This window comes from Lytechinus variegatus, chromosome 8 (genome assembly GCF_018143015.1).
Source record: "Lytechinus variegatus isolate NC3 chromosome 8, Lvar_3.0, whole genome shotgun sequence".
Lineage (NCBI taxonomy): Eukaryota > Metazoa > Echinodermata > Echinoidea > Temnopleuroida > Toxopneustidae > Lytechinus > Lytechinus variegatus.
Window position 1 is genome coordinate 18027889 of NC_054747.1, and position 16844 is coordinate 18044732.

The window sequence follows — 16844 nt, forward strand, 5'->3', positions numbered from 1 at the left end:
TGGTAAACACATATTGTAGGCCTATAGTACAATTTAGGTGCTCTAAGAGTTAAATTCTGAATGAGCTGCATTTGCTGGTAAATCATGCGCAGAGGATCTTTGTCTTTTATCCATTTCTACACTTTTCTTTAGATTTCAGTTTTAAGGCGGGAAGGATCCCACCCTCCTGTGGATGCTAATATTTTGACTGACCCTGGGTAAATAGAATAATTACAAAAACAAAAATGATGTTTTAATATGAGATTTTTTAATGCCCCTGAAAGTCCACCATCTTTCTCACTCTCTCCATCTTTGTTTTTATTCATTTTAACTTTCCAATTCTTTCTCTCTTGATATCTATAAAGTTCAGGTTCACCCTTTTAACTTGCACTATTCCAAGCCCCCAACCAATTGGCATCCACAGGAATGGGGGAGTGGGGCTTCCCCCTAGAAAATAAAGTCAAACAAAAGAAAAATGTGGAAAATAGAAATGGATAAAGACAAATAATCCTCTACGCATGTCTTACCTACCAATAGTTCATTCACAATTTAATACCTAAATTCTACTGAGTTTACCATACTTAGAAAATGCATATTTCCTATGCCATTTTTAAACAAGTCCCTATCGCTGGGAGTGAACGTGTTGCTCACCAGCACGAATTCGAAAATATTTTGATTGACCTGGGGCCCGTTTCATAAAACATTTGCCGCAGCGGCAACTCCCATTTTCTGCGGCAAATCTCAAAACAGCGGCAAATGACAAATATTTGATGCAGCTATTTGAGCTGCGTCAAATATTTGCCGCAGATACTTTCAGGGGCAAATGACAATTTCTGCGACAATATTTGATCTATTTGAGTTGCGTCAAATATTGCAGCAGAAACGGCTTTTTCATCAAAATATCAACAATTTGGAGGGCCTAACAACCATATTGCTAAAGTTTTTGATGATATTGAATTGATAAATTGCTTTTTGTCATTCTAAATAGAAAATACAGGTATTTTCACTCATTGACAAATAAAAGTAGATATTTATTGAATCACTAAATTTATTGAATTGAATTTACTGAATTTATTAAAGTCAAATTTATTTCATTAAATAGATACATAGGAACATCCATTGTGTTCCTGCAAATTTACACTTTAAAAAAGTATTTCTTTATCCTGTAAAAGAATGAATAATTGTCTCAGTTTGTCAAAGATGTTGCGTCATTGGCTTTTGAGTTTCAATTAGATTCATTTCATTATTCATAAGTGTTTTTTTGCTGCTGTTGGTTTTTTTCTGATGTGTTTTGTTGAAACTCCAGCTGAAGCTGTGGTTGCTGTTAACGTTCCCGGAGTGTTGTTGGACACCTTGATGTTGTTGAGGTTGCCAGTGTGGTTTTTGCATCTCCTGCAGAAATTGTTGATGCTGCTGTAGTTGTTGCTGTTGGTCAATGTAGTGTTACATCTCCTGTGTGTTTGCTGCTGTTTTGCTCCTACTGTGCATGTGATTGAAGTACCTGAAATAGGATTAATTTATAATGCATATGAGCAAGATACTAAACTTATTCCTAATTTCAATTTCATTGTTAACCCTTAAAGAGTGGGGGGGGGGGGGGGGGTGGGGGGGGCAGGCTCTTTGGTACTTTGCAAGATTTATCCAAATGGACAAGATCCTCAGGCACTCCCGGGATGACCTACCAGAATAGCCTCACAGTAAGGTGTATTAACAGGATTTTGTACTCATAACATTCAGTTGATTTTGCATGAACTCAATTCATCAAATGAATGTAAAGGGTCTACCAGTAAAAAAAATTCTGTGAGCTTTTTCGGGTAATCTTTCTGAGTCCTTTTACTCCTTTAATGAAATATTAATATTAAAATACATGATGAAGTGAGTTTGACAGTTATTTGACATGTTGCATCTTATGTGCTAGTGGTGGGGTCAATCATTATAGAAATGCAGAATATACATGTACATGTACCAATTTGGCAAGAGAAAGCAAGTCACATTATCGACCAATGATTGATATTGGTTTGTTACTTTTGCAGCTGAAAAAAAAATCATCAACACCTCAAACTAAGAGTTTAATTCTAAAATTTGGATTCCTGACAAAGAGCAAATCAAGAAGACAAAAATAATTCAAATTGTTATTATGACTTACTTTCTATGCCAAAATGAATCAGAATTATAAATAAGTTTAACTTACGTTTAAATCACATTTCTAGGCTCTTTATCTGGCTCTTCAAACCTTCAGTTGTTGATTCTGGCATGACTTTCTGATACTATTTTGTGTCCTTCTGGAACTGTGGACAAAACCTCACCTGAAGGAATAAATTAAAATTTTCAAAAAATGTTTGGCACTATAATTTTTTTCTCACATGAATACATTACATGTATATCAAAAGAAAAGAAAAGGAAACTTCATTTGACTATTAGGTTTTTGTCAGGGGGGGGGGGGGGGTAAAGGGGTCAAGATGGGTCAATATGATGAACAAAAATGCAATAGTAAGTAATACATAAGGATCAATCTCTGGTTGAAAAACGTCACTTCATGCAATTATTCCTCATAATTCATCTTGCACACACATATACACATAGTGAGGATGGGTGAGAGAGAGCGAGCATCGTCATCGTACATGCAAAAAGTATTAAATCCATCACTGATGTATAGATGGGGGCCATGCCCCCAGTCAGACTGCAGGTCCCAAGAGAGTGGCTTCTTTCATCCAAATGATATTCATGACTTGAGATGTTTTGTATATTTAATGAGCTTGACGCGGACCATAACACCTTTTCATTCGGTCATTGCTGCTCTAACTGTGCATCGAATTTCATGAATTTGGTACCATTGTAAAGAAGAAGAATCATTCTTTCATGTCATATGTTTGGATTTATTCAAAGATTTTGTAATATAGGTTCAAAGTTTGATCTAAAATATGCTATAAAATAAATATTTTCACCTGACAAAAGTTGCTATTTTCACACTTTATTTGTGTTTGAGCCCAAATGATTTTTTATCATGATAAAGCTGAATATGTATGCTTTGAAACGATATAGGTTTCAAAATAAGAATTGGTTTAATCGGGTCAAGATCACACTTTTCATTTGCCAAGTACATAAAGCAGTTTGAAAACAAGAATACTGCATTCTGATTGGTCAAATGACCACCCAGTGGCAAATTCCAACGGTTCCAGTGCCATGGTTCGTAGGAAGGTCACACTTCCCATGTGGTAATCTCCTCAAATACCCTGTGCCTGTTGTTCTGTGAACCTTATCCAGCCAATCAGAACTCTGGATTTCATGCAAGTACAAAATTACAGAAATCTCGTATTGTACCTTAGTGGGAAAAGTGTGATCTTGACCGATTAAAAGGTGCCGCATATCAAGAGTGGCATTGTGAGAAAGAAAAGAAGTTCAGCTTTATGGTGATATGGATATCATTGAGGCTCAAATAAAAAGTTTGCACAATGTGCAAAAGAAAATGGAAGAAGAAAATTAAGTTTTGAGGCACACTTTCAGGCCAGAAATTTACTTATTTAACAAAATATTGTATACAAAATAAATGACCAATATGAAAGAGTAACTTTTACTCTATCTGATAGTGCAATAATATTTAATTTAACTTGAGGTTAAAAAGTAATGCCAGTAGTTGCAGTAAACACTGATTTCATGAGAAAGTCTGGCTTAATTGTCAGTATATCATCGAGGATCTAGATTTGGTAAAGTTACATAAACTGAACTTTGTGAAATCTTGAAATCTACGCTGAAAAATGTTCACACTGAAGATCACCAACACAGATAGGCACACGTGGGACAGTGTATTATTATTGCTGGAATATGAGCTTATTTTGCTTATTTCTCAGCAATTACACAATTTCTTCCAGAATCCTTTGGCACATATTTTTATTCATACAAACAGACACTTGGGTGGTCATTATATTAGATTCTGTAAAAAGTCATTTTGAGATCGTTACCAATACTGGAATTTCTCTTTAAAACAGGTAAATTCTTAGACTCGAGAAAGAAAATCTCACGAATCACAAGATTTTGCAAGGATTCAGCCACGAGATGATTTGGATGTATCTGGACTTTTTGCTCATTAGCATAGGGACCTGCGGTCTGACTGCCCCCCCCCCCAATGTTTAACGACCAAGAAAGAAAAGGAGAAAAAGAAAGAAAGCGAACGAGAAAGGGTGAAATAGAGAGTATTTACTGGATATTATTACGTCAAAATCTTTCCAAATTTTGATTTCTGTATTAAAAAGTTCTAAAATTTTGCACACTCCCTTCGCTCTCTTTGGAGAACTTTTGTTCCATTCGCCATATTTAGCCCTCTCAAAATATTTGGCTCATTACGCCACTGAATTCAATTGTAAGAATTTTATGTTTGCTTAATGTAGACTTAATCTAACCCTAATAAGACTGCCAGGGTATTTTGGAGGCAGGAAAGATGGGCGGAAGGGGAGTGGGGGCCCTCAAGATTGACCGTTAATTGCGCAATTGTGAAGAAATGCAAAATGCCTGCCACAGATGAAAAAATTGTATATTTGATCATTCTAAAATTATTTAGAATTATATATTTTACTAAATCATGCATGAAATTAGAATTTGGCTGGAAATCTATAAACACAGCCCTTGAAGTTTTTGTTCAGACACATAAAAATTAATTGATATCAAATACCTTTCATATGTATTTTTTTCCTTTCTTAAGTATTTCTTTGTTTTTTTTACTTTTTTTATATTGTTGACAAAATTTTCTGATCATAAGCACAATGAAATTAATTGATTTTAATCAGTAAAAATAAACATTAACCGGTATGATACAATTATGAATTCTGGCTAGAAACAGATTTTGCATTGGATTTGTCCATGAAATCACATTTTAGTGCAATTCTGACATGTGTAATTACACAATGCACAATGTTGCATAATTGCAGAACCGGGTACCCAGGTGTCACAAATTTTGTCTGAAAACTCTCATAAACTTTTTTTAAAAAAGGCTTTATAATGACGCGGCACAATCTTTCACGTTGTGGATTTATCGTGAAAATTTTTGGGCTCCCACCGCCTTTTTAGGGTTAAATCAGATAGCACATCATGATGGGTTTTACTGATATTCATTCTGCAACCCATATTTCAAAGACTATCCATCATATCTGACATTGATTTTTACCTGTGGCAGTATGTTAGTCTCTGCATTTCTACAACTGTGGCCAAATATTCTACTACTAGTTCATTAGATGGGCCCATGGCATTTTTCTTATTGTAGGAGACTGGCAAGCCCTGGCTTTGAAGTTCCTGGTATATCCTTCTCCAGCTGCAATATCTGGTCAGTTGAGGACTTGGGGGCTTTGTGTCAGGAGTGGTCTTGGTAATGGCGGTGGCAATGGTGATGGCAGTGACAGAAGCAGACTTGGTGGTGGTGACTGCAATTGCAGCATTGTTGATGGTGGTATATGCCTCATCACGACCAACATTAGCTCCTGCTGCCATGCTGCTGGTCTCCATCTATTATGTTTTAAATAGAATAAAACATTAAAACAATTGATTATTAACACATCAACTTCAGAACACTAGCATATTGATAATAAAACTTGTAGATTAGCAGTCAAAGCATAAAATGAACTTCCACAGAAGACTACATGTACCTTCTAATAGAATTTCAGACCACCTTGAGGATGTTATGCTCAAAGCAAGGTTTTTATTTGACAACATTGGTCAGAGGGACATGGATTTAAATGTCAGAATACAACTGGTATCATTGGTTGATCAATCATACTGTACAATACCCCATTTAGATATATGTTGCTGTTATCTTCCACTTTACCCCTCTTAGATTTTTGGCATTGAGTAGTAGTCCCAGGGAAGGTGCTGAAGACTTTGGTACAGGTGTCTTTGCAGTATCTGGGAGGTTGCTTGCTGAATCTAAATGACTTTCTTTCGAGGGTTTCCCTGGTTTGTGTGCATTCTGTACGAGAAGAGTGAATAAAAAAAAAACATTAAAAAAAGAAGAAAAATTGAATAAACCGAGATGCAAGAATGAAAAAATGACTTTAAATTTGTCAAATTAATATTCAATAGTACATTTAGAATAATATTTGTTTAGAAATGAATCCTTTTCAATGGACTTGCAGCAAAATAAACATGTTTAAATATTCATGATGATTTATTAACCCTATCTGGCCCCAAAGGAGGAGGGGGGGGTCTTAAAGGGATGGTCCAGGCTGAAAATATTTATATCTTAATACATAGAGTAGAATCCACTGAGCAATATGCTGAAAATGTCATCAAAATCGGATAACAAATAATAAAGTTATTGAAGTTTAAAGTTTAGCAATATTTTGAGAAAATAGTCATATCATGAATATTCATTAGGTGGGATGATGTCACATCCCCACTTTCCGTTTGGTTCATAAAATCATAATTTTTTCATTATTTCATACATGTGTAAATGATGTGTCTCCATTATGATGAAATAAGTTTCAGCAATTAATATCTAATGTACTAAATCAGTTGTCAATCCAATTTTTCTAGTTCTTGGAGGATAAAATTTAATAAACATAATTTCATATAATAAAATTCAAAAGAACAATTTGAGATGTGACATCATCAGCCCACCTAATGAATATTCATGACGACCGTTTTCACAAACTATTGTTATAAACTATCAAATTCAATAACTTGATTATTTGTCATCTGATTTTGATGAAATTTTCGGCATTTTGCTCAGTGACTTCTACTCTATTTATTAAGCTACATGTATAAATATTTTCAGCCTGGACCATCACTTTAATAAGCCCCCCTCCACATGTTTTGCAATAATTCCACAGTTAGAAACATGTCCTCATATTTTTTTGTTGGTCAAGTCTCGCAGAAGTTTAGGGACCAAGTTTGCGGCATCCGGATACGCAGTAATGCAACAATGTATGAGTTCATGTCGGACCTAGAATTGCTCAAAAACATTATTTTTCTTACAAATCTAATCCAATGGAAATTCTATTTTAAATCATAAATGACAAATGCATCATTATTCTTGTACTTATTGGTTGAAAATTATAAAATCTTTGCTTTGTCTCAAAATATTATATCTATATTTTGATATTAATAGATGCTCTAAGATCTTATCTTTGAAATGGCATTTAAAAAATAAATTCATGCTTGAGCGAACATGGGACGTTTTATACTTTTAGACTTTTGGCTAATCAGCAGACTTATAATATATTCATTATCTTTGCCATAATTTTCGAAAAATGCTGTCAAATTTCACTAATAAATTTATTCATTTACCTGAATTACATTGGTTTTAATTTGAACTTCTTTTACCTTTGAATTTTGCTTCATAAGTAAGAAGAGACTTTCTTGTCAACCCAAGTGAGAAGATTTGCATTTTTAATTGGGAGAATTTGTAATCATTCAAATCCTTTTTATTATGTGAAACAAATTATGTTATGGTACCTTTGATAATAATTATGTGAAACAATTTATGTAATGGTACCTATAAAAGACATGAATCCTATTTTCAAGGGGTCATTGAATCCTTCACCAAGTTTAATTATGTGCTTGACAGGACAAACAAGAAAATATTCATGTCTTTCAATGGCAATGGTGTATTGAGTCAATTTTGAAGGAGAAGATATGGCAGATCAGGTAAAATGCATTGAAAGTTGTGAAGCGAGCAAGCAAAAATTTCCAGTTTTTACTAAAATATCCAATTTTGTGATTTTGACATAATATTCAGAATAATATCATATTTCACTTTCTATGTTTTCTGTTATTTTTCTTTCCACTTTTTTCCTTGGTCATAATTTTGTATTGGGAGGGGGGGGAGCACCCGAGCCCCCACCCCTCAGTATGCCACTGTTCAAAGGCATCATACCTTTGCAGAACACAATGAAAGGATTAAAAAAAAAACACGCTCTACCATAATTTGGTTTTAAAAAATGTTCTTGCCTAAGGAAGGAATATTCAAAACTAAAAGAGAACATATTAAAAAGGAACAACACCACAACTATCCAAATAAATAAGTAGATTTGGAAATGAATTTTGACTGCATAATTCGAAAATTATGGCAAAGATAATGAAAAGGTTAAGAGGAATTCTGCTGATAGCAAGAAGTCCGACCATCATATTATGCCATTTTGGCGCAAGCTTCCTTTTTTACCCCAGACAAAACAAAAATTTGTGTTTGCGTAAGCACGAACAAAACCAAATTATTTTAATAGCATTTGAAGGATAAGACTCCATAGCATGTATTGACACCAAAATATTGAGATCATAATTTGAAACAAAAATTTTATAGACTTTTCAAATCTATCCCATTTTTTCATACGCACTGTAGAACTTGGGAACTTATTTAGAGATTTACTTAACTGTACAGCAGAGAATTCTCTATTTATGCATAAAATAATTTATCAAAAATGAATTTTAATAAATTATGAAAAATCAGCAATACACCCTTAGCTTTGCAATTTCAAAGAAGCTCATGCTAATTATGTAGGGCTAAACCAAATTTTTAATTTGTTTGATCATTTAGTAAGCGTTAACTTAAAATACACAGTCCCCTGGTACACAGTATAGGCCGAGGTCCATGGTGACCCTAACGAATAGGATAATTTTCATTTCTCTTTGGCTACTGAGAATGGAATATTCAAAACATTGTTCTGTCAAACCAAGGTAGATAGATAATACAGAGATTATATTTCTTTAAAACACGTATGATATAGATCTACTGTACCTTCTGATGACGAGGCGGCAAATTAAATGTGGTTGGGACAGCATCCTGTCTTAGACGAATCGTTTGCCCAGTCCTGTCAAAGCAAGCATCTTCAAAATGATCAGAACAGAGTCAGAGCTCTTGGAGGAATTCGATGAAGCTTGCTTCATATTGACCATCCATACTGTGTTACAGTACCAGTTCAGTCCAACGGCTGAATGGGAATCTGCAGCAAATGTAAACACATGTCATGAAATCAATTATATATAATTAAGAAAACTCTAGGCCTACTCAGCAGCGGCCCGTTTATCAACACCTGGACAAGTGAGTCATATTTATCTACCAACCACAGAGTTAGTTCCTATCTTTAGGATTTTTAACAAGAAATAATCCATTAATAACGTTATATTGAGACTATCGGTAGAAAGTACAAGAGATGTAGCCTTAATCACATAATAGCATAATTTTCAAAAAGTTAAATTATGATAAAACTTGCAATTATTGTGATAAATCAGGAAATACATCCAATCAAAAAATAGCAGAGCCAAAACTAGAACTAAAGCTTCGGTCTCTGTTAAAGGGGAATCCAACCCAAATAAAAACTTGTTCTTAGGGGAATAAGAAAAATCAGTCAAGTTGATAGGTGAAAGTTTGAACACTATCTGACAAATAATAAGAAAGTTATTTTTAAAGTTGTGAATATTGGTAATCCCTAGATCCACGAGACTGCAAATTGGCCACATATGTGATGTCACAGTGATGTAAGGCAAGGACTACTCTTCCATGTACTCCAATACATAAAATGGCTAATATGTCATTTTTTCAAATGTTTTACTTCAAATTTTTATTTTTCTTTCACATGAGGACATAAAACAATATACTACCAGGGTTATATTTAGATTACTGCCCCAGGGGAAGGGCAGTTAGGAGAAAAACACAAATCCCTGATAATTAAGTACATGGCCTATGGGAAAGTTGTCCTTGCCTCTTGTCATAATTTACTTACCCAGTTGCCACTTTGAAATCTACATAATCATAGGGATTTCAATTTTAAAGCAGCCATAACTTTCTTATTGCTGGTCCGATTTCTTTCAAACTTTCACCATTCTGTTTTATCTAATTTTCTCCTTTCCAACACTATATTTTATGACCAAGGCTGGATTCCCCTTAAGTGTAAAGGCATCTGGCCGAGCGTTGTTGGAGCGGTCGTGGAGCGGAGAGAAAAAAAAATCATCACCGCTCGCTACCGTTTACCATTTTCAAGTTCGATTTGTTTTTTTGTTTTCGATTTTTCCCCCATTGAGAGAAAAATTCTACCCTCTTTCCCTACCGCTCCAACAACGCTCGGCCGGTGTGACCATGCCTTTATGTTGGTTGTTCAGCTGAATTTCGTTGGCTTCACTCACCAAATACAGAAAAAGATATAAAAATACTCCTCGAGACAGAGGGCTGCCAGCTGTCTACTAAAGGCAAAACATGCATCAAACATAATTAAACCATGCAGACTTGGGGATTAAAATGCCGAGAAAAATGAAATCATCACTAATTCATTTTGAACATGACTAAAAAACAAGGCAAAAGCAATTTTTGTCTCGCCCACTTATGAAAATAACCAGAAATATTGTGATTTGCGAGGGCACGCAAGAATTATATCGAAACTTCATTGTGAAATTACTGGGATGGAATAACACTTGTCATACCAGCCTTGCACGTAAACTTTAATATTGACCTGAAAATGACCTTTGACCTTACCATGTGACATCCGACTGCAGCATAAGTCTGCAAGTTTGGTTGAAAAGTGACTTACGGTTGCGGAGTTAGGTGTCATAAGAGAGTCTTGCATGTAAACTTTAACCTGTAAATGACCTTTGACCTTTCCATGTGACCTCTGACTGCAGCATAACATGCAGGTCCCCCAAGTCCATCTACCATCCAAGTTTGGTTGAAAAGTGACTTACGGTTGCGGAGTTAGGTGTCATAAGAGAGTCTTGCATGTAAACTTTAACCTGTAAATGACCTTTGACCTTTCCATGTGACCTCCGACTGCAGCATAACATGCACGTCCCCCAAGTCTATCCAACATCCAAGTTTGGTTGAAAAGTGACTTACGGTTGCGGAGTTAGTTTTCATAAGAGAGTCTTGATGTAAACTTTGACGTTGACCTGAAAATGACCTTTGAACTTATCATGTGACCTCCCACTTCAGCGTAACATGTGCAGGTCCCCCAAGTCCATCTACTGTCCATGTTAGGTTGAAAAGCGACTTACGGTTGTGGAGTTAGGTGTCATAAAAGTGTTGCATGTAAACTTTAACGTTGACCTGAAAATACCTTCGACCTTACCATGTGACCTCTGACTGTAGCATAACATGCAGGTCCCCCAAGTCCATCGACCATCCATGTTTGATTGAAAAGTGACTTATGGTTGCGGAGTTAGGTGTCATAAGAGTCTTGCATGTAAACTTTAACCTGTAAATGATATTTTACCTTACCATGTGACCTCTGACTGCAGCATAACATGCACGTCCCCCAAGTCTATCCAACATCCAAGTTTGGTTGAAATGTGACTTACGGTTGCGGAGTTAGGTGTCATAAGAGTCTTGCATGTGAACTGTAACGTTGACCTGAAAATGACCTTTGACCTTACCATATGACCTCAGACTGCAGCATAACATGCAGGTCCCCCAAGTCCATCTACCATCCAAGTTTGGTTGAAAAGCGACTTACGGTTGTGGAGTTAGGTGTCATAAAAGTGTTGCATGTAAACTTTAACGTTGACCTGAAAATGACCTTTGACCTTACCATGTGACCTCTGACTGCAGCTCAACATGCAGGTCACCCAGGTCCATCTACCATCCATGTTTGGTTTAAAAGCGACTTACGGTTGTGGAGTTATGTGTCATTACAGGTTTGTGACGGCGGACGACAGACGACATTTGGATCCCTTAGTCTCGCCTTCACCTCTGGTGGGCAGGACAAATATGTCATACGGACGTTGAGATATGCCGCGAGAGCTTTTCTCGAAAGGGTGGGTTGAGGAGGAAAGTCAAACAAAACACACCTTTTCGGGACAACCGGGGGAACTTTCCATGAAAGGCTGCATGTGTTTAATATTTTTTCTGAACCAATCGTTTCTATGAAAATTAGTCTTGAAATAACAATATAACAGTAATATAGACACTAGACAGAGGTGCATAGATGGGGGGAGGCTTGGGATGCTCTCCCCCCCAAAAAAAAAAGGGAAAGAAAAATGAAATATAACATTTTCTGAATATTTTTATGTCAAGCTACAAAATGTGATTTTTTTTAATGAAAAGCTTGCTCGCTCACAACTTCTATTGAATTTTGCCTGATATGACACATCTGACTCCCTCAAAATCTTGGGCTCATTTTGTCTCTGATTATTAGGAGAAAAAGAGAGCTTGCAGTTTTTGTGATTCTGAATAAAATTTCATATTAATGAAGTAATTCAGGACACAAAATAATTACACAAAGCCATATGGAATTATGAGAAATAGTAAACAAATATATCAGGCTTTGAGAAAGTATAGTTGAATTATTTATCCGAGGTTGGTCTGACAATTACTTCCTGAGGGGCGAAGCCCCGAGGGAAATATAGTAGTTTTGCCAGTCCAACCGAGGATTAATAATTCCCACTATGCTTTCGAATGAAACGCCTGATATATTTGTTTTTTATCCAACTTTTGTTATAATTTATAACCAAAATCTATGTGATGAGCTTGCAAAGTCCGGTTACTTGAGTTGAATTACCTACTTTTCTCTGAGCCATCGTGCTCAGCAGAACGCAGATCAGTGCCTGTGCCGACACATCGCTGGACTTGCCCGGGAGAGAGAGCGCGCTGGCCGGTGTGCCTGAGAGTTTAGCTAGATCCAGTTTTGTGAAATAATGATGTCAGACCTCGATATACTAGTATCCAAAAATATATCGAGGTATGACGTCAGAGTTGATATTTCGGTCACATGATGCTACTTGAACCAATAGTACTATACATGATTTACTCTATGTAGGATATAATGTATTCTATTCTATAGGCGTAAGTATTTGCATAGAAGTGTGATGAAACAAATCAGTGGCGAAGTGAGCCAAAGTTTTGAAGGGGCTAGATATGAATAATTGGGCAGATCTTTTTTTTGTGAGCGAGCAAAAAAATAAAAATATTTAACTTTATAAATATCCAATGAAAGCATAATATTCAGAAAAAATATATTTCACCATTTTCTTTTCTACTTTCTTGGTCATAATTTATTTTTGTAGGAGAGGAGAGGGGGCAAGCGCCCGAAGACCCCTCGCCTCATCTGTGCACTGAAGAAATTACTTTGAAACTGACTTTCCTTTGCAAGCTGCTGGATAATCTTTATATAATAGTTACCATGCAAGGACGGCTGCACTGCCGAGACTATTGAAAATAAATACATGAAAATGCGCAAAATTTGTGTTTTCCCTTCTTTCCTTCCGTTTTGTTTCACCTGCATAGGAGAGTAAAATTATATTATAGGCGCTGTTTTTCTGACGGTGGCGGCATCAACACCAAATCTTAACAAAAGGTTGTGTTTTTTAAATGAAAACTTAGAAACCTAGTTCATGAAATTTGGGCATAAGGTTAATCAAGTATTGCTAAACGTCCTGCCTGAGTTTCAGGTCACTCAGTTGTTGTGTGTCCGTACAGGTTGTGTGTCCACACGATCAATGTTAGAAAGTCATTTGAAAAAAGTTAGAAGCGAAGTTTCATCAAATTTTAGTACAAAATGTTGGGAAATATAAAGAACAAAATAGAAGATGATTACAAGTATTGAATTCATATTTTTAGTGTAATCCAAAGACAAAAAGGAAGGCTTCAAAAAGATTGTTTACATTCATAATTCCGAAGCTTCGTTATTCCGAAGGTTTGGATATTCCGGAGGTTCGTTAATCTGAAAGCGAAATAAGGTTCGTTGTTCCGAAGGTCGGACGATCCAAAAATTGAAATGACGTTCGTTGTTCCAAAGGTTCGTTAATCCGAAAAGGAATAATGAGAGTCATAATTCCGAAGGTTCGTTAGTCCGAAAAAAAATGAGGTTCGTTGTTCATTTAGTTTTTTCGGATTAACGAACCTCATTTCGTTTTCGGATTAACGAACCTCATTTCGTTTTCGGACTAACGAACCTTCGGAATTATCACTCATTATTCCTTTTCGGATTAACGAACCTTCGGAATTACGCCACAAATGTTCGGATTAACGAACCCTTTTTCGATTTAACGAACATTGTGGTTCAGGCAATAATGAATTCACGTGTTTTGGAATTACGAACCTTCTGAATTACGAAGTGTAACCAAAAGATAACATGTCCGGACACTGGACCCCCTCCTATATTAGTTTTGTTTTTAAAGATCGTGATGTTCCATGAGTTTTATATTTCCCCATAAAATCCCACCTTTGTCACTCGGAATATCAGATCGACTTAACGGACACGATGTTCAGCCAGATGGAGCGTATAGTAGTGGTGGTGAAGTGGAGCCGGCACAAACATCGCTCAAAGTAACTAAACTTGTACTAGTAATGAGTGGGGCTAGGACCTAGGCCAAACATACTTAGGCTACCACAACAGGCGATAGGCTTTCTTACCCCTCCAAAGATAACTTCTTAAATTGGAGATAAAATTTTACCTTCTAGGGTGACCTTTTCTTGGACTTGCCCTATACCCTGTACCATGAACCGTTTTGGCAGTGGATATCTAAGTCAGTGGGTCGCGCATGGGATCTCATTCTCACTTCTGGTGTCCATACCACATGATTTTTCTGTGCGCGGTGGCGCATCTTTGGGCCCGAGCCGAGATAGGCCTCGACTCTAACATTAGAGTCTACGGACAAGCCCAACTCATAGTCAAGGGTTCATTACATGCAGAAACAGATCTAGAGGGGGGGTTGCAACCCCCCCCCAAAAAAAAAAAAATCTGGGGACCATTTTTTTTAAATCTTATCTTTTTTAAAAAACTTGTAATTTTATTTTATTCTATTTCTATGTCTTCATTTAATTTATTATTATTATTTATTTGGGGGGAGGGTTGGGCGAACAAATGTCACATAGTCCTTTTTGCCCCCCATCAGCTTTTTTGAGGACACGGGCCACCGCGGAAGTGACAATCTAGGCCAGGGTTGCCGATTCTCATCCCCAAACAAAAATCCCCCCATTAAAAAAAAAAAAAATGGGGGATTGCAACTTAATTTTACAAATTTTCATGGGGGTTAATTTGGCAACGACCTCTATATCAAAAATAGTGGTGTTTTAGATGCAAGGAAACGCCATTTTCACACAGATTTTCAAAAATTTTCCCTACGTGGGAGGGGGGACACCCCCCAAAACACCCTCGCTTGCTCCGCTCGGTTGGACTCGGTCGCTACGCTCCCTCACATACCACCCCAACCCCCCTTTATAAAAGCTGGATCCGCCCCTGACATGCCACAGCGCACAGAAAAACCAAGCCATTACTTAGAAGTGGTGTGTTTAATGCCTTATGGACGTGGACATCACTTGCAGAAGTGGGATCGCAGCAAGCCAGCATGCGCGACCCACTAACTCATTAACTGTCAATTCGAAATCCACTGCCAAACATGGTTCAATGGTTTAATTTACCAGTATTAATACTAACCTCGCAATGCGTGTGGGTGCCCAAGCTAAAGCTGTTTTTAATAATCTAAAAATAAAATCACGTCAATCACTGACTCAGACAGTCAATAATTATATAAAATTTGTCATCCAATGAAGTTTCCAATTTCAACATGCATTTTGCTCTGAGTCAGTCTGAGTATGAATTTTACACCATTAATCAAAATCTAGGCCTAAATATCAGCCTGTATAATTCATTACCATTTTAGGTGTGCACAAAAGACCAATCCCCCTGGCCTGGCATGGGCATGGTCGACTACAGTAGGACCCTACACAAACTTGAATACACGGGACTATAAATTGCACAGCTTCTTGCAAATGCAAGTTTGGCAACGACTAACGAATTCCCATTTTGTTTTCAACGTAATTTTGAAGTCGAAAACATAGCTAAACTTACGAATGCAATGTCCGTCCACATTCTACCAATTAGAGAAGTTGTTTGCAGCTCTCGTTGACATGAATAACGTGCAAGCTAAACAAGAAAGGTTCACCAACATGCCGACCTGTGAGTGTGACCGTCCGCGCCCGGATATCGATCGAGCGAAGATATCGGCTTGAGCAAGGTGCAGCCAATCAGCGACGATCTCATATTCCCTGCCAGAAAGAGGAGACAGAATTATTTTACATGGACGGAATTTTTTGTGATGTGACACAAAATCATTTTGTCGACGGAATTTTTTGTGATGTGACACAAAATCATTTCGTTGACGGAATAAATATTTGCATCGCAACGAAATGAATTTCGAGGACACAATTTTATTTCGTCTCGAGGAAATTGATTATAAGTGTGACACAAAATAAATTTTGTATACGAAATCAAACTGCATCATGACGAAATGAATTTCGTTGGAGTGAAACACATATTTTCCTACAGAATTTTCCTTTGGACAATTGGGGTGCTATTTCGTTAGATCAAAATTCATTTCGTGTGTACGAAATAAATTTTGTGGACGAAATTACATTTCGTCTCGACGAAAATTTATTTTGTGTGACAAGAATAATTTTGTATACGAAATAAAACTGCGTCATGACGAAATCATTTTCATACGAACAAAAAAACTTTTGTGTACGGAATGACGTGAATTGGACGGAATTTACCATCGGACATTTGGTGCGCCATTTTGTATGGCACGCCAAATGAAGTTTGTGGACGCAATTACATTTTGTCTAAACAAATTTATTTTGTGCATTTCGTCGAGACGAAAATGATTTTGTGTGACACAAAATAAATTTTGTGTACGAAATTAGAAAAGCGTCATGACAAAAAGATTTTCGTCTGAATAAAAACACATTTTGTGTACGGAATTGCTTGAATTGCACAGAATATACTGGCGTACACTTGGCACGCCATAGTGCCTTGTGGTTGTGATTGCCCTGCATTTCAAATCAAGTGGATTCACAATCTGTGGAATTAGGAAGTCATTCGCACAGTGATTCCCATGAGAATAGTAATTTGAGGAATTAGGAAGTCATTCGCACAGTGATTCCCATGAGAACAGTAAGC

At 36.7% G+C, this 16844-nt stretch overlaps 1 long non-coding RNA gene across 4 annotated transcripts; it reads right to left on the minus strand.

The window, feature by feature from the left end:
- Positions 1–1294: 1294 nt before the first annotated feature.
- LOC121420093 lies at positions 1295–15867 on the minus strand. 4 transcript variants are annotated; one of them, XR_005970694.1, is made up of 6 exons: positions 15738–15867; positions 8699–8903; positions 5792–5932; positions 5138–5472; positions 2171–2285; positions 1295–1480 (listed from the first exon to the last, which is right to left on the minus strand). It is a non-coding gene; the product is annotated as an uncharacterized LOC121420093 (long non-coding RNA). The 4 variants fall into 4 exon arrangements; XR_005970693.1 differs by lacking the exon at positions 1295–1480 and having other exon boundaries at positions 2255–2285; positions 5754–5932; XR_005970696.1 differs by lacking the exons at positions 1295–1480; positions 15738–15867 and adding an exon at positions 14341–14355 and having other exon boundaries at positions 2255–2285.
- Positions 15868–16844: the final 977 nt, after the last annotated feature.